A 19495-nucleotide genomic window follows, 5' to 3' on the forward strand; every position below is an offset into this window, starting at 1 on the left:
AGCATTGGCAGACGTCTAACAGCTGAGGAGCGGAAGAAGGAAATGGAAGTGAGTCTCAACGAATGGCAGCGGCGATGGGACGCGGCAACGACGGGGAGATGGACACACAGGCTGATCAGAAGCGTGCACACGTGGATAGAGAGAGAGCATGGAGAAACCGACTTCTATCTGACTCAGTTTCTGATGGGTCACGGATGTTTTCGAAAATATTTGTATAAATACGGTCATGATGACGGAACGAATTGTTCTTTTTGTGGTAATAGCGAGGAGAACGCGCTACACGTATACTATTCCTGCCCAAAATATGAATGTGAAAGAGTGGAATTAGCGAAAATTACATCGGATAGAGTGACGCCGGATAATATCGTGCTGCACATGATTAAATCGAATATGGTATGGGATAGAGTAAGAGCGTGGTCTGCGTTAGTCCTTCAAGAACTCAGAGTGAAAGAGTGGCAACGCCGCGAAAGTAGAAGAATAAACGAAGAGTAGGCAGCGTGCGTGTGTGAAGAGCCTAATGGCTAAGCTTGGCATCATGATGAAATGCCTAACAGCGGTACCATGGGGCGTATAGACCACCAAATTGGTAGTAAAAAATTTCCTATGTACCAAGCAGCGTGCAAAAGGGCCAAAACATGAGGGTCTTGCAACTCAACCTCAACCACTGTGAAGCAGCGCAAGATTTACTTACGAAAACGGTGTTTGAGCAAAAAGTGGACGTAGCAATCATCAGCGAACAATACAAAAACATAGGTACCGCAAATTGGATCTCTGATCAAACGAGCAAAGCTGCGGGGAAAAAATACTCCAAAATAAGCCGCTAATAGGACATACTTACTACACACGAGCAACAATCTGTGGCATAAACTTTTATAGCTGTTACCTACCGCCGAGTGTACCTCAGACTGAATACGAAAGAATCCTTGATAACCTGGTTCTAGAGGTTGCACATACAACAATGAACATTTTGGCAGATGATTTCAACGCGTGGGCAACGGAATGGGGTAGCACTCACACGAACAGGAGAGGAGACAACCTGGAAAGTAAGTGAACTATACACGCATAGTGACCATCTGGCCATCCTCTTCGAAATTGGAAATCATGCATATATACAAAGATTTAGATCCCATAAGAGAGTTCAAACCAGAGGATGGAAAACTAACACCCTTGACGAAGAATTATTCAAACTCATACTAGACAACGACCCGAAAAATGCCACAGAAACGGAACGACAGGCTGAGTATCTAATACAACACATCAGTAAGGCATGTGATGCTGATATGTGCAAGAAAAAGCAATCCACGTATAGAAGACCAGCATACTGGTGGAATTATGAAATCGAAGACCTAAGAAAAGAATGTCACAAAGCGAGGTGTCTGTGTCAAAGAGGACGACTTTCGGCAGAATACACAGTGCTACAAGAACGTTTTAAGAAAAAACGTAATGAACTAAAAAAGACAATTAAAAGAGCAAGGCCTGCTGCTTTAAAGAGTTGTACAACAAGTTAGAAGAAAATCCATGGGGTGACGCTTAAGATTGTTATGACAAAAGTCCGAGGATGTAAAGACCAAACCTCAACCTGCCCAACGCTGCTAAAGTCTGTAGTAGAGACTCTCTTCCCTGCACAATCGCCGCAAGAATACTGCATCGAAGAATCAGGAACAATGAGCCCACCAGTTAGAAGCAGCGGAACGATTCGCCAACACCAAGGCATCTGGGTTAGATGACATTCCTAACAAGGCCCTAAAGATTGCGATTAAGCTAAACACTGAGTCGTTAACAAAAATGTTCACAAAGTGCCTACGAGAGGGAGTTTTCCCTAAAATCTGGAAGAGACAACGATTGGTTCTCATTCAAAAACCAAATAAACCAGCCGGAGAACCAAGCTCGTACCTACCACTATGTATGTAAGACACTATCGGGAAAATATTGGAGAGAATAATATGCGTGCGCTTGGAACAGCATCTTGAAACAGAATTACCGGGCCTGGCCGATAATCAATATGGGTTTCGCAGACACAGGCCAACAATTGACGCAATTAAAAAACTTACTGATATCGCTAGTAAAGCCATAGAAGGAATCAGGTGGATGTATGGTTCTAAAGAGTATTGTGCAGTAGTCACTTTCGATGTCAAGAATGACTTCCACTCGGCCTATTGGCCGCATATACTAAGAGCCCTTGAAGTCAAGAAGACACCCCCCTATCTGATGAAGATAATTTCTAACTACCTGTCGGACAGAATACTCTTATATGATACAGACGAAGGACCACAAAGCTATACAGTGATGGGCGGAGTACCACAGGGCTCTGTCCTGGGCCCGCTTCTGTGGAACGTCCTATACGACGGAGTACTGCGCCTCCCGCTACCGAAGTCTATACAAATAATTGGATATGCTGATGACATCGCAGTGACTATAGTAGCGAAAGAGATCAGTCAAATAGAGCGACTCTGCAATCATGCGGCGATAAAAATAAAAGAATGACTTACTGAAGCAGTACTTATAACAAGTCGGAAGAAACTCGAGGTCGCCACGCTCAACATTGACGGATTCAATATTACAACACAGCAGTCACTAAAATATTTAGGAGTGATGATAGAATCGAGACTAAACTACAAGACGCATTTAGACAAAGCCTGCGAAAAAGCGTCAAGAGTGACGGCGGCACTAACCAGGATAATGGCCAACATCGGTGGACCCAGACAGAATAGATGAGCTCTTCTGGCCAAAGTAAGTCAGTCCATACTCATGTATGCTGCACCTATATGGGGGACAGCATTACGACAGAAAACATATGTAGAAAAAGAAAAGATTAAGTGCGATCAGGATTGTGTGTGCTTATCGGACCGTATCACATGAGGCAGTTGGAGTCATAGCAGGCATCGTGCCCCCAGACATAATGGTCATGGAAATCAAGAAAACATATGATAAAACAAAAAGCTCTGGAAGGCGGCTAACAACAGAAGAGAAGAAACAGGAAAGACAAAGTAGTCTAAATGAATGGCAGAAACGTTGGGATGCAGCAACTTCGGGGAGATGGACCCACAGGCTTATTAAAAATGTGCAAACGTGGGTATATAGAAAACATGGAGAAACTGACTTCTACCTTACGCAGTTTTTAACAGGGCATGGTTGTTATAGAGAATATCTATACCAATAGGGCCACGATGACCAAACGAACTGTTCTTTCTGTGCCCGAGGTATGAGAATGAGAGATGTGAAATAGAAGAGCTGACAACGGATCGAGTGACGCCGGATAACATCGTGCACTACATGATCCAGTCGAAGCTGGTTTGAGACAAAGTGAGAACATGGACAACGGTAGTTATGCAAGAACTTAGAAGAAAAGAGTGGCGACACAGCGAAAGTAGAAGGATTAACCAGACGTAAACCGGAAAGGTGTAATTGTCGAGCCGAATGGCAAAGCTTGGCCCCACGACGAAATGCTTAACCTTCCACAACGCTCCATTAACAATAGTATGAGGGATATCCTTAGTTCTATTGAGAAACTGTATACGAAAGCCTATGAAGAACATACAGGAATTGAAAAGACAAGACGGAATATCCTCATTAAGGCAGCAATTGCGGAAACAACCCCCAAGAGGCCCCGTGATAAAAATCAGCAAAAGCGAAATACACCGCCTAAAAGAAATAAAACAACGCATGACGAAACACCGAAGACAAAACCGGACAATCCAGATAAGAAGATAGCAGGGAAGAATACAGTTGAATACAGAGAAGAAAAGGAAACGGAAAAATTATGAGGTGGTGCTCCTAAACACTGGGAATAGGAACACTTTCGAAAAGAACGGTCGGGGTTTCGTGATAGACATCACGTTCGTTAGCAACTCGTTGGCGCGATTAACAAGCTGGAAAGTGACTGATCTTTATACACATAACGACCATCTGGCCATTATAATGGAGATCGGAAACTCCCAGAGTCAAAAACACTTGCGCGTCAGGAAAGTACAAACTAGAGGATGGAAAGCCGTAACACTTGATGAAGATCTCTTCCGTGTTATGCTAAATAACAATCTGGCGAATGTTTCAGATACGGAACAACAGGCACAGTTATTAGTGAGACATATCAGTAAAGCTTGCGATGCCGCCATGTGCAGAAAAAAACTGGGCACCTACAGAAAACCTGCATATTGGTGGAATGACGAAATTAATAACATAAGACATGAATGCAACCACGCTAGGAGAAACTGCCAGAGAAGACGTAGATCGCCTGAGTACGCAAATTTGCGCGAATGCTTTAAAAAGAAAAGACACGAGCTTAAGAAAGCAATAAAAACGAGCAAACTCTCATGTTTCAAAGAGCTCTGCGAAAATATTGACGAAAATCCCTGGGGCGATGCATACAGAGTTGTAATGCAAAAAGTTAAAGGTGACAAGGGGAAAGCACCATCTTGTCCCACACTTTTAAAAACCGTTGTGGAAACTCTTTTCCCTAAACAAACGAACGAGCGACCACTACTAGCAAACACGTCGGCGATAATAGACGCACCATTGGTCACCGATGAGGAAGTGATACAAGCAGCAGAAAGGTTTGGAAACAACAAAACACCAGGTTTGGATGGAATCCCCAACAAGGCCTTAAAAATTGCTATAAAACATGACACGGGTTCCTTCTCAGAATTTTTTACCCGCTATCTTCGAGAAGGTGTGTTTCCAAAAATATGGAAGAAGCAGAGATTGGTTCTTTTACAGAAATAAATAAACCAGCTGGAGAACCAAGTTCGTACCGTCCTCTTTGCATCTTGGACACTCTCGGTAAGATTCTTAAACGAATAATCTGTGTACGACTCGGGAAACACTTAGAGCAAGAGTCAGGACTCGCCGAAAACCAGTATGGTTTTCGTAAACGCAGGTCAACCATTGATGCTATCAAAAAAGTGACCAATGTCGCAGACACGGCTATAGAAGGGACGATATGGTTGTATGGTGCAAAAAAATACTGTGCAGTAGTCACGTTTGACGTGAAAAATGCCTTTAACTCGGCCAATTGGACACACATAATGCGCGCCCTACAATACAGAAGGACACCGGGCTACTTTATATCAAAATATCTGTCGGATAGACTATTACTTTACGACACAGACGAGGGACCTAAAGAGCACAGAATTACGGGTGGGGTACCACAGGGCTCGGTACTGGGTCCTCTGCTGTGGAATGTGCTTTATGACGGGGTGCTTCGACTTCCGTTGCAAAAAGGGGTTCAAATAATCGGGTACGCTGACGATATCGTAGTAACTGTGGTAGGAAAGGAACTCACTGACATAAGAAACCTATGTGAAGACTCTGCTCTGAAGATCAAAAACTGGCTGACGGAAAAAAAGCTCCAACTAACAGGGCAAAAAACCGAAGCCGTATTAATTACAAGCAGGAAAAAAGTAGAAAATATTACACTTAACATTGACGGATACAACATAACCACCCAACAGTCGCTTAAGTATCTAGGCGTAATATTAGACAATCGTCTGAACTACAAGACGCATATCGAGAAGGCATGTGAAAAAGCGGCGCGAGTAACAGCGGCCCTGTCAAGAATGATGGCCAATATTGGCGGACCGAGTCAGACAAGAGGGCACTCCTGGCTAAAGTAAGCCAGTCGGCGCTAATGTATGCGGCACCCATATGGGGATCTGCAATGAAAAATAAAACATATGCAATGAAAGCAAGTTCGGTAACTAGGCTAAGTGCAATCAGGGTTATAAGGGCATTCCGTACAGTATCACACGAATCAGCTGCCATCATAGCGGACATCATGCCGCCAGATATTGTGGCAATGGAACTTAAAATAGTGTACGAAAAGTCCAGAGATATTGGAAGACAACTCACAACAGAAGAACGGAACGAATATAGGCTAAAGAGTATATGCGATTGGCAGAGTTGATTGGATAGGTCGGACAAAGGAAGATGGACGTACAAGCCAATCGGGAATATGCAAGCTTGGTTGGAAAGAAAACACGGCGAGACGGATTTCTATCTAACACAATTTCTGACCGGACATGGCTGCTTCAGAAATTATCTGTTAAAATACGGTCACGATAATGGATCGGAATGTTCCTTCTGCGGTTACGGTGAAGAAAGCGCGCAGCATATATTCTTTACCTGCCCGAAATACGAGGTAGAGAGATCAAACATAGAGACTCTTATAAAGGAACGGGAGACGCCTGAAAATATTGCGCACCACATGATTAAATGTAAAGACGTGTGGAATACAGTGAAAACATGGCCCTCAATTGCTCTCCAGGAATTGAGAAAAAAAGAAATGCAACACAGAAGCGAAAATAGAATAGTTAATGAAGGGTAAACCATAAAGGTGATTACGAAGAGCCATCTTTGGCTTAGCCTGCGAAGAAATGCCTAACGACGGTCCCGTAGGACTTGTAAACAGTAGTCGGAGTTAATGGTTTAGTACGTAGGTATATTGTTACGCAAGTCCACGATAGTAAGACATACTAGCTGGGCGTGGTCCCGAAAGAGGTGTGCCCTTAGCGTGCAGTATGAATCGTACGTGCCGTCTAGTTAGACGGTATCTATGAAAGATTCCCCCTTCGAGAAAAAAAAATGTATGATTGTATGCTTGCGCATATTATTGGTTGGTGGCATATTCACATGTGTACGCACATGTACGATTGTATGCTTGCACATTATTTTTGAAGTTATACTTTTAGTTGGTGACATATTCACATGTGTATGTATAAACATATTCACATGTGTACGCACATGTATGATTGTATGCTTGCGCATTATTGGTTGGTGACATATTCATATGTGTATAAACATATTCGCATGTTTGAAGTAGGACCACAAATCAACGTGGGAATGCTTTGCTTAAAGCATTCTCAATACTTGACGTGGTACTGCTAAACACGGGAGCCAAGAACACGTTTAAAAAAATGGTTATGGCTCCATAATTGACATATCGTTTGTCAGTAGGTCATTAGCAGGAAAGACAGAGTGGCAGATATGTGAGCTATATACTCATAGCGACCATCAAGCCATCATGTTAGACATTGGCTTGTGTAACAAATGGAAAGGAGAGGTATGCGGGCGAAAAAATCGCAAACTAAAGGTTGGATGAAACCTTGGACGAGGATTTGTTTACGTTTATGATGGACGCAGAACTGAGCAACTTATGTGACGCGAATGAACAAGCAATACTATTTGACTAATCTGGTTAGCAGAGCCTGCGATGCTGCAATGATTAGAAAAAAGTGCAACGGCTGCCGAAAGCCAGTATACTGGTGGAGTAATGAAATCGCAGCTTTGAGAAACAGTTGCCATAAAGCCAGGCGGACATATCAAAGGAATAGAAATTCCGGAGAAAATGAGTTTATACGTGAAAGCTTCAGAAAAAGACGAAAAGAACTCAAAGTGGCTATCAGAAATAGTAAAGCAGCATGCTTTAAAGAGCTGTGCGACAAAGCGGATGAAAATCCATGTGGTGGAGCTAAAGTCAGGGGTACAAAATTACAAATGCCGACTTGTCCAAAACTATTAAAAAAAGTTGTAGAAACTTTGTTCCCAACACAGGATGTGCAATCAGAGGGAGACGTGTGCACCAGTAGCATAGATATTCCCGTTTTTCTACCGATAAATGACAACGAGGTAGTGCAAGCAGCTGAACGCTTCGGAAATTGTTTGTGCGATTGCATATTGTTTTTGTTTTAATTTGCTCTTTTTCTTTTGATTCGTCTTTATTTCTTTCATTTTTGCTCACAGCTGTTTGCGTGTTATTTTTAAGTGGCTCAGTGCTTCTCAAACTGCTCACTATTATATTGGTTGTGATCTCGGCTAATTCAGTATAACTATTATTGTTTTTCTATTTACAGATATTGAATTATTTAAAGTTTTTAAACAGGCGCGCAATAATTTTAAAGAAATCGGTCGAGAACTTCAAAACCTTACAGAAAAATTTAAGCATTATGAAGTGTTGTTTCAATCATTTAAATGCCTAAATGATCAAGATGATAATGCTAAGCCTTCATCAAAACGTAAACGTCCGTCTAATGAAGAACCTGCCACTTTGTCCGTAAAAAGTATGTCACCGGTGAAATTAGACCTTATTAATCTCTCATCTCCTTGCCCTCAAGGAGAGAAGCCTTCCTCTTCAAAAGTGCTTAATCCTCCGAAAACAAATAACGATAACCTTAAGCGGAAAACTATTCAGGATCCGCCTCCTATTAACTCTGAGTTTGTGGCAAAAAATTTGGTAGTAATACCTCAACGAAAATCAATTTTCGTTTCGAGATTCGCTTCGGATACCACAATCGAAGATATAAAGTTTTACATCTCGTCGAAATTAAAAATTAACGACTATTTGCTGTGCATTCTTCAATTCCATCTGAAGAAGTAGAAGTTCCTCATGCGGACTTTATTGAATTTAAGTGCATACGAATTTGTATTAATAAATGTTCTATTTATCTAACTTTATCTTATATTCCGCCTCAATCGGACTTATCTGTATATACGCAGCATGCTTCTTTAATAAATAATGTTTTTTCAATTGCTAAGAATACTGATTACATAATTGTTCTAGGCGATTTCAATTTACCGTGTGTATCTTGGAAATCTGTTGACGATTGCATTACCCCTTTTTGCACTCGTTTAAGCTTTAATGAGTTTTTGGAAGAAATGTCTGGGATGGGTCTTAACTAAATTAACTTAATTCCGAACAAGTTTGGTAAATTCTTAGATTTGGTCTATGTTGATAATACTTCAACAGTTTCTGTGGTCCGATCTGATCCTTTAGTTTTGCCAGAGGACTCTTATCACCCTGCCTTGGAAATTAATATCGAAATCATAGACGAATTACTTGTATGCAACAAACAGGACCTTTGTTCTCGGTACAACTTTGCGAAAGCTAACTTCAAAAAGATTAATTGTGAACTTTCTAAATTGACTTGGCCTGATTATAGTGGTAATATTGAATTAAATGTATCACATTTTTTTGAAACAATTTTTAATATTTTTGAAAGATTTGTTGCGAAATGTTTTATTATCAAAAGAAAAAGTTCAAATTTGTGGTATTCGAATGAGCTATGTAAACTAAAAAATAAAAAAGCTCGTGCTTTTAAACTTTATAAAAGAACTGGTGCTCTTGTTGACTATTTAAAATATTCTAAATTGCGTCGTCAGTTTGATGAACTTAACAAAAAATGTTATAAAAACTACATAATCAAAGTAAAAAATAATATTATTCGTAATCCGAAATTGTTTTATGGTTTCGTTAACTCCAAACGCAGGATTTCAAATTTTCCGTCCGCGATGAAATATAAATCAACAATGTCATGTGACAATTATATTATTTCTAATATGTTTGCAGAATTCTTCAAATCCAATTATTGTTCAAACTACCCTATGAGTGTGCCATATCATCAAGTGTTATGTCCGAGTACTGTAATTAATACACCAATTATTTCTGAAACAGATGTCTTAAATTATTTAGTTACGTTAAAAAATTCGTTTAAATATGGCCCTGATATGATTCCCTCAAGCTTTCTTAAAAATTGCGCAAAATATATCTATTTGCCCTTAACTAAGCTTTTTAACCTATCTCTTAAACAAGGTATTTTTCCGTCAATGTGGAAAAACTCTTTTATATTACCTTTGCATAAAAGTGGATTTAGATCATCTGTTGAGAACTATAGGGGGATAGCTAAAATGTCAGCTATACCCAAACTTTTTGAAGCTATTGTCACTGACCAAATAACTTTCTTAATCTCTCCTTTAATTTCATTCTCTCAGCATGGATTTTGTAAAGGGAAATCTACAGTAACTAACTTGCTTGAATTTGTAAACCATGTGTCAATGGGTTTTAGGGATAATAAGAATACTGATGTTATATATACAGACTTTAGTAAAGCATTCATTAGAGTAAACCACTCAATTCTTTTGCAAAAACTGAATCTTCTTGGTTTTCAACCAAGACTTCTTGAATGGGTATCCTCATATCTTACTAACAGAAAACAACAAGTTTTATTTAATAATACATTATCCGATTCAATTAGTGTCACTTCAGGGGTTCCACAGGGTAGTCATCTCGGCCCGATTCTGTTCTTGTTGTTCATCAATGATATACCTTCAGTAATTAATTTTTCAGAAATTTTATTATATGCGGATGATGTAAAACTTTTTAAATCATATACTTCTCATAACGAAAGGACTGAGTTGCAATCGGATTTAAATAATTTAGTTACTTGGTGTCACAAAAATGATATGCCACTGAATCTTAAAAAATGTAAAACGATGTGCTTTTCCCGTAGAACTGTTGATCTTTCCCCCTATGTAATAAATAACTTCAGTTTAGAGCAAGTTTTTAGCTTTGTTGATTTAGGAGTTAATATGGACCCTAAACTAAATTTTAATTCTCATGTAAATTCAATTGTCTTAAAAGCTAAAGGTGCTCTTAGCTTTGTTAAACGTTGTTCTAAAGAATTTAGTGATCCGTATATTACTAAAATTCTTTTTACAACATTGGTAAGGCCTATATTGGAGTATGGTTCTATGGTATGGAATCCTAGCTATCAATCCCATTCTGATAAGCTTGAGTCCGTTCAAAAGCAATTTTTACTTTTTGCTTTAGGCCACTTACATTGGGATTCAATATTGAATCTTCCCCCGTATACTAGTCGTTTAAAACTTATAAATCTTCCCACACTCACTAGTCGCTGAGAAATGCTAGGTATAATTTTTCTAGTAAAACTTCTGAATGGTTTAGTTTGTAGTTCATTCCTTTTGTCTGATATTAAGTTTAATGTCCCATTGCGTTCATCCAGGCAGTTTAGACCATTATTTCTAAAATCTTCTAGAACAAATTTTGAGTTAAATGAACCATTCTGCCGAATATGTCATGATTTTAATTCGCATTCCAGCACATTTGATCCATCTGACTCAATATTTAGCATCAAAAAAACTATTTTGTCTTCTCTTAATAAATAATATTCAGAAATTTTTAACTTTTTGTTTTTATAAATTTTTAAATCTCAGCTGTTGAAATGTTTCTTTCTGTAGCTGAGCAGTTTGAGAACCGGGCGCTTAAAAATCTCTTGCCTTTCTAGACTCGGCAAATTCCGCTCGTATGCGGACTGCGCCCCACGCGTCGGTTGGGCGGGAGGAGGGTAATCGTTTGGGTTAATAATAAAAGCCATCGAGGGCACTAGGTGGATGTACGGTTCTAAGGAATACTGCGCAGTTGTTACATTGGATGTACAAAATGCTTTCAATTCTGCGTGTTGGACCCACATACTTCAAGCACTACATACGCTTAAAACGCCTATGTACCTCCTGTGTATTATAAAAAGTTACTTATCCAATAGAGTGCTGCTGTATGATACGGACGAAGGGGTCAAGCAATACAAAGTGACCGGTGGAGTACCACAAGGATCTGTCTTAGACCCACTCTTGTGGAATATATTATATGATGGAATCCTTCGCCTTCCCACGCCTAAAGAAGTACAAATTATCGGCTATGCAGACGACATTGCAGTGCTAATTGTGGCAAAAGAACTACAGCAAATTGAGACTATATGCACAACTGTCGCTATGAGAATAAAAAATTGGCTAACAGCAGCGAAGTTGCAACTGGTTGGACAAAAAACAGAAGCAGTTTTAATAACCAGTAGAAAGAAAACTGAAGTAATTACACTTAACATAGACGGGTATAACATTACGACACTTTAAAATATTTAGGCATAATAATTGACTCGAGACTAAACTTTAAATCAAATATTGACAAAGCCTGCGAAAAAGCTGCATGAGTGAACACTGCCTTAACCCGAATAATGGCAAATATTGGTGGACCTAGTCAGAAAAGACGACTGCTATTAGAGTATAGCGAACAACCGGTACTCCTTGCGGGAGATTTCAATGTAAATTTTTCATTGCCCGAAGCTGAACCATTACTGGCATTCCTCAAAGAGAAATTTTCATTAGAAATGCTCAATGGAAGAAATGATCCTACGACAAAAGGAGGTACGACTATTGATGCGGCATTCGGGAGAAATACAGATAAAATATATGTAAGGCATTTCATATCGTATTTTAGTTATCATAATCCAATTGTAAATATTATGGATACCAATCCGTCAGAACCCAGAAATGATAATTGATTTATAAAATGATATATTTAAAAATTTCCCTCTCGCTAGTTTTCTTTGATACAAAATGATATGCATTTCTTGGAATATCACTAAGAAGTATAACTTCTTCCGCGCGTAGGGACTCCACGCACCTTTTTGTATATTTATTTTAATACATTTCAACGCATATTGTTGTCATTTATATGTATAAATTATTTATAAATATAAATTATTTTATAAAAACATTTTAAGAACACATAAAAATACTATTTCTTTTACTATTAATGAATTTACATCCATTATTTGCATGCAAAAAAGGCATTGAGTCTTCGGTAGAATCTAACGATACCAAAGAAGCCCTTGAAGAATGCGGCTTTGGAATTAAAAATGTGGTAAATATCTTCAATAGAAATAAAGTACCACAACCAATGTTTAAAATCGAATTGTTGCCAAACTCTAATCCATTAAAAAAGAATGAAACACATCCAATATATAACTTAAAATATTTACTCCATCGTAGAATTACCGTTAAAGAACCTCATAAAAGAAATGGTCCGGTACAATGCACTAACTGCCAAGAGTATGGTCATACCAAATCTTATTGCACTCTACGCAGTGTTTGTGTGGTATGTGGTGATTTACACCCAACTTCAAAATGTGCTCTTATAAAAGAGGACACAAATAAAAAATGCAGTAATTGTGGAGGAAATCACACTGCTAACTACAGGGGCTGCCCTGTATATAAAGACTTGAAATCAAAATTGTCACTATGAATTCAAGCTCGTCGTAACCAAATGATGAATATCCCTCGTAATGAAAATGTAGAAATTGCAGACCAGAGTTCGAAACCTGGTAATTCTAAGAATATCCTTGTCCAGGGAAGCTATGCAAATGTGGTAAAAGGCAACATTGTGCAAATGCAACAACAGCAAAGTCCACCTTATGGAGGTATTGAAAATATGATTCTAAATCTTACTCAATGTATGACACAATTTATGTCTACCATGCAAAACATGATCCAAGATTTGATCAAATCTCAAAATCAAATGTTACAAACTTTATTATCTAAAAAATGAGTATGCTAAATATTTGCATATGGAATGCCAAAGGTGTAAACCAACACAAACTGGATATAATACGATTTCTGACTGAAAAAAGCATAGATGTTATGCTACTGTCAGAAACTCATTTAACAAATAAAAACAATTTCTTTATACCGGGATATAGACTTTATGTTACAAATCATCCAGATGGAAAGGCACACGGTGGAACAGCAGCATTGGTTAGAAATCGGCTAAACCACCATGCTTTACAACCGCATGCTACAGCGCAATTACAAGCTACAACAATATCATTGAAAAATCGAGGTTCACCTCGTTTTAAAATTACAGACTGCGAATTTAAAGATTTTTTTGGAACGCTAGGTCCAAGATTTCTAGCAGGTGGTGATTACAATGCAAAACACATGTACTGGGGCTCACGTCTTATTAATCCGAAAGGACGACAGCTGTACTACACTATTATAAATAAGCACAATAACCTTGATATAATATCTCCTGGGAAGCCGACATACTGGCCCAGTGATAGAAACAAAATACAAGACTTAATAGATTTTGCTGTAGTCAAAAATATAGATAGATCGCTAATAAAAGTAGATACATGTATTGACTTATGTTCTGATCATTATCCTGTATTATAAAGTTATGCAAACAGCCCATGATAGTTGAGCCAAAAGTTTCTCTAACATCTTTTAAAACTAACTGCCCTGCAAGACAGGTACCGGCGAATTCTCCGGTGAAATGCCAGTTCAATGAAAGTTTCTATGCCATTCTTAAGGGCGAATTGACAAAAGTACCCGAAACTATTGTGTACGTGTGAATGTTCATCCCTTTCTTGCACATTACATTCATCATTTAGCAATGTATATATACCTCTTGCACAATTTGGGGAATGATATTGGTACAATCACGGGTGAAAGACCCACAAAAGCCCAGAAACTATACCTTCTGTTTTCGGTTAGTTCTACCAAAATCCCAAATGAGAATTTAATAACAAAATCATTAATTATATTACATATTTATTGAAAATATCATGCCATTTAGTTGTTTATTATTATATTTACTTTATACATATATTGTCGTACTACACTATATACATATGTATAAAGTAGGTGAAAATGAATATTTGAACAATTTTTGCTATCGGACAAAGGCTGGAGGAAGAGTGGAAAATGTCAAATACCCCGTGCGGTCTGGAACTGTAAGCTGCGCACATTATGTGAGGACTCTTTTGGTTTCTTTCGGAGTTTTTATAAGATCTGTTCTTTCATTAATTTCACTAGTACTAGATTCATCTGGGAGGAGGGTTTCTATAAAATATAAAGTAAAATTTGAATTTTTATAAAGTTTGTAATAAAAGTTGGTAATAATTACCTTATGTTTCAAGAATTCTAAATCTAACACGTCACCGTTCAAGTCTTAACATCCATGCTCTTGCTGTAGTATTTCCATTGAACTAATTTCGGTGAATTTATGTCCTTCTAAAGCGATACAACAACGTTATGATTCCTCAATACAAGGTGAAAATGAATCAAAAAAGTCCTCCTAATTAAAGATACAAAAAGTTTTTAAATTTCTATGAGCACAAACATTCACTTAAATTTACCTTTTAATTTCTGTGTTTTAGCTGCTAATAGCACGGCCAAGTGCCGGTAAGCTCAAAGATACTGAAACTGCTTTGCCCTCTAGCTCATTGGCAAAACCCAGTTGACACACGTCGTGATGATAAACGGTTTCAAAAGCACCTAAACCATATCGTTCCAATTCTCGTGCTTGTGTTGACCAAAAGGTTTAATTGCACGCAAAAAAGTGACATTAAACTTAATATCTGGTGTGTGAATAATTTGTGTTACATGTAGCAGCGTTTGCGTCCATAGTTTTGGATTTGCTTGCAGCACATATTCCATCGCTTCGAAAGTTCTACGCTGCTACAATAAGTGACAGCAATAAGTTTGCGTACCTTTAACGCGCCATATGAGGTTTGAAATATCTGTATGGAAAATTAATTATAATTTAAGGCAAGATAATATTATTATATTCAACAATTATTTACGTATTCAATGGTTTCACCATTGATGTTGACCATTGTTGGCTTCTGTTGCGTGCTTCGAGTTGATAGTGCAATGAAGTATTACTGTATCACCCTCTTCAATTCCATATTTTGGCCTTAGAAAACTTTTATTTTACGTTTTACTTATTTAAAAATGCGTGCTTCAATAATTTATACTTTAATTAGGCTGCAGATCACTGAATTAAATAAAACACGCAAAATAAAACTTCACAAGCAGCCATGATATAGCTCAAAACAAAACTTGTTCAAACACGAGAACTTTGGTTGTTTCTTTCTATCATTCAGGGTGCTGTATGAGAGAAGAGTTGAGTTAAATGTTTATGCACATTTTACCCTTTGTTGTATATGTGTGTATGTAGTGGTGTTATTAAAATTTCTTTGAATGTGTTGGAGTTTCAGTACCCATGACTTGCTGGGTGGTTGAAATATAGAAAATATATCAGTAGCCACATTAATATCGATTTAAAAATAAGTACAGGAAGAGATATTGATGAAAGCATAAAGGAAATCAATGATGTAATAACTAATGCAGCTGTCTTGGCAACACCTAAAAGAAACGTTAAAGTTTTTTGAAACATCTCTAATATTGAAATAGAAAAGCTTGTAAATGAGAAAAGGCAAGCGAGACGTGAATGGCAGTTAAGTCGTTCCCCTTCAACTCTGCGTCAACTGAAATCGGCTGTACGTAAGTTAAAAAAAGCACTTAAACGCGATGAAGAATACAATACTGAAAATTATATAAAGCACCTGTGTCCAAATTCAAGCAAGAAAAACTCTCTTTGGAAAGCCCAAAAGTCTTTTAAGCCACCAGTAGATTCCAACATGCCTATAAGACATTTGAATGGTAATTGGGCGCGTAGTAATGAGGAAAAGGCAAATTGCTTTGCAAATCACCTAGGAAAGGTATTTCAACCCAATGGTCCAAAATACAATTTTAAGTTACCAACTTTGCCCAATATCGCAAACGAGTCAAGCGTGTCTATTAGGACGTCTACTTATGAAATTACCAAGATCCTAAAAGAGCTAAATCCGAAAAAGTCTTCAGGATACGATAATATTACTCCAAAAATGTTAATTGAGTTGCCAAATATTGCTATAGCAGTGCTCTCCTTGCTCTTTAATGCAATTCTTGGCTTCGGGTACTATCCAATTTCGTGGAAAAAGTCGCAGATCATCATGATAGATAAACCTGGAAAAGACTTAACACAACCGTCTTCCTACAGACCAATAAGTCTCTTACCCTGTTTTTCCAAAATATTCGAAAATGTTTTACTATCAAAAATGTCTCCTTTCCTCCACGAAAATAATATAATACCAACCCACCAATTCGGGTTTTCAGCTATTTTTCTCGATGTAGCTCAGGCGTTCGATAAGGTCTGGCATGAAGGCCTTTTATGGAAAATCAAAAACGTTTTACCTTACGAATTGCATAAAACATTGGAGTCATATTTAAGAAATAGGAAGTTGACAGTTAAAGTAGCAGATTTCATATCAGAAGAACGAGCAATAAGGGCCGGTGTACCTCAGGGCAGTGTATTAGGCCCTACTCTGTACATAATATATACAGCAGACATTCCAATAGCTAATAACGTACTGACATCAACTTTTGCGGATGACGCAGCCCTAATAAGCCGTAACAAATGCCCCATAAGAGCATCAAGAGTATTAGAGGAGCACTTAACTTGTGTCGAAGAATGGCTAGCAAACTGGCGTATAAATATTAATGAGCAAAAATGCAAGCATGTTACACTCTCGCTAAGATCGGAAACATGCCGGACAGTTAAAATAAACAATGAGCTAGTACCCCAAGCGAATGAAGTAACTTATCTTGGGATTCACCTGGATCGTCCTGTTATACAATGCAATAATAAAACCGATTTGGATGTATGGTGTTCAACTGTGGGGTACGACCTGTGCAACCAACATTGATATAATTCAGAGATTCCAATCTAAAATGCTTAGAACAATCACGGGTTCACCATGGTACATGCGTAACGAAAATATCCATAAAGATCTTGATATTCCTATGGTAAAGAAGGAGATAGAGGACAGCAGAAAGAAATATATTTCTAAACTTCGTGAACATCCAAACCCTTTGGCTACTGCTTTGGTACATTCCTGCAATCAAACACGTTTAAAAAGGAGAGATCTACCAGCCAATTAGAGAGCACCGTTCTACCAAAACAGCTCAACCACATTCCTGAGCTTTTTTAGTTGTAAATAGATTTAAGATTTTATTACTTATTGTTAGGCTTTAAAAAAATCAGATTAAATAAATAAAGAAATATGTATAAAAAAAACATGTTTTCTCTACATAGAGAACGATCATTTAACAGCAAGTGCATGCCATTGTATAAATTATACAATGGTGCATGCTGCACTCTTTGCTTTTTCGCTAGGCAAGTGGCAATGATTTGTTTGCATTGCCTTTCAAGCCGAAAAAAACGAGTAAGCATTGCATTGAATTGTCATGAGCCAGAGTTGCTTGCTTATGCTTATATGAGCTGCCATCGATTGGTCACTTCTCTGCTCGCTACCACTGGGCGCCTGTCAAAAATTTTACATGTGAAAGTAACAACAAAGTTATCTAGTTGAATTCGTGCAGGAGAGTATGCGAATATCTCATTAAAAATTCAATCGTCGCTTGCTGAGTGCTACCAAGTTTTGTTTTACACATTTTAGAACCATTTTACTATTGTGAACGGCTCAAAGGACAAATTACTGTCAAAATAATAAACATTGTTATACACAAATGAAACGGCAGGCGAAGAAAATCCTAATTATTTTTGTATTGAATTCATTGAATAAAAAACTTTAATAAAAATTAAATTTGTTGCAGAAAACAGAGTTGAGTGCGACCAAGTATAGACAATTCGATTTCAGTGCTTCCAGTTCATATACAAATTTGGAAAGTTATTGTTTCAAACAGCTTTTGTTTCAAATGTCATCAAACAAATCACATGCAATAGGTCGAACCACGGAGGGTCGAACATTGATTTGGTTATTTCAAGTGCACTTGTGCAGCAGTACAATATGTACATATATGAAAAACAAAACAAAATTATAGTACAGCAGTAACGATAGAATCTAACACTCGTGTGAATGTACTTTTTAAACAAGTTAAGTAAAATGTTAATTACAAAGCGTTTTGCTCACATTCAGCCACTTTGCTCTAATACGTTTTTCCATAATATTTAAAAACATTGGTAAATTTCGTCAGACTTTTTTCACTGGATTGGGGATAATTACCGTCAGCAAAGAAACGAAGAGTGGCGCATAATTTCGATAAATGTATGAAATGCAGCCCATGCTCGCAGACGTTGTGGAAATGTTCTCTATCTAATTCAATTACAACGTATTGATTCAAAATTTCGTTTAAAGTTTTTATGACGGTTAGATATGCATTTATGACCTAATATACGTAACTTTTTAAATAACTTCCTTTGTACGACTGTATATCTATTGTATTCGACTAATTTTCATCATATATCCGTTTGTTACGTTATAAACATGCCACGAAAGTGATCTAACGACCCCAACAGTAGAAGCTATTCCTCCATATAGCACTGAATTTTATATCTGAAACAGAAATTACCAAAACTTAGCAAGAAAAAAATTAAATAGGGAATGTTTGTAGGTCTACACAGAGAAGTAAGTGATGAAGCTTTGTCTACATGGTCCATATTTTCCAGGAAACCATAAATCGTAGAAATACTGAGACATAATGATTTCACTACGGAAAATGTGTGTGAAAATTTGTGTTTGTACTTTTAAGAAAATATATGTTTTGATCTCAGAAGAAAACCTGACGTGTTATTTTATTTTAATTTACATATGTATTATTGTTTAGTGGCCCTAGTACATTAAAAATTAGATATGAGTTTTCCTATGAAAGTGTTATCTATCAAATCTTCACATTTTTAGGTAGGCAAGCTTCAAATAAAATTTTAAATTCGTAATAACAAGTTTTAGTTAGGTTGATCCGCAGAATCACACTGGGGGAGATTTTAGTTTCTGGGGCGCCAAGATTTGAATTCACTTTTAAGTAAATTAGCCCAAAATAAACACTGTTTATTAAGTAAAAAAAATTGATATCTCGCTCCGTTTACGAGATATCGAACGTTGAAGTTTGTGTTAACAGCAGCCGATGCGCGCACTTACATATGCATTGATGCAGGTGTTATGCGATTGATTTACATATGTGATTGATTTTATTTTCCAGTGCGGAAAGTAGTTGTACGCGAAAAAACTTTCCATTTCCCTCTCTTTGATAA

The sequence above is a fragment of the Zeugodacus cucurbitae genome, chromosome 4, assembly GCF_028554725.1.
Source record: "Zeugodacus cucurbitae isolate PBARC_wt_2022May chromosome 4, idZeuCucr1.2, whole genome shotgun sequence".
NCBI classification, from domain to species: Eukaryota; Metazoa; Arthropoda; class Insecta; order Diptera; family Tephritidae; genus Zeugodacus; species Zeugodacus cucurbitae.